Here is a 205-nt window from a genome sequence, read left to right as displayed (position 1 = left end):
TGCTTCGTTTTACAAAAATGATACAAATTCGTTTCAGGAAAAGAATAGCGCGAGAGAAAACAACAATATTTTATTTGTTAGATTTACTAGACAAGAAATTTATACAAAATCTTTGTGAGAATACAAGTACCCTCTCTCTCTACCTTCATAATACCATTAAGGTCGTTTCAAAGGTTGTTTACAAACATATTCCCTTAAACCAAAG

Source organism: Penaeus monodon, chromosome 32 (assembly GCF_015228065.2).
Source record: "Penaeus monodon isolate SGIC_2016 chromosome 32, NSTDA_Pmon_1, whole genome shotgun sequence".
Classification (NCBI taxonomy): domain Eukaryota; kingdom Metazoa; phylum Arthropoda; class Malacostraca; order Decapoda; family Penaeidae; genus Penaeus; species Penaeus monodon.
This window is presented reverse-complemented; position numbering follows the sequence as displayed.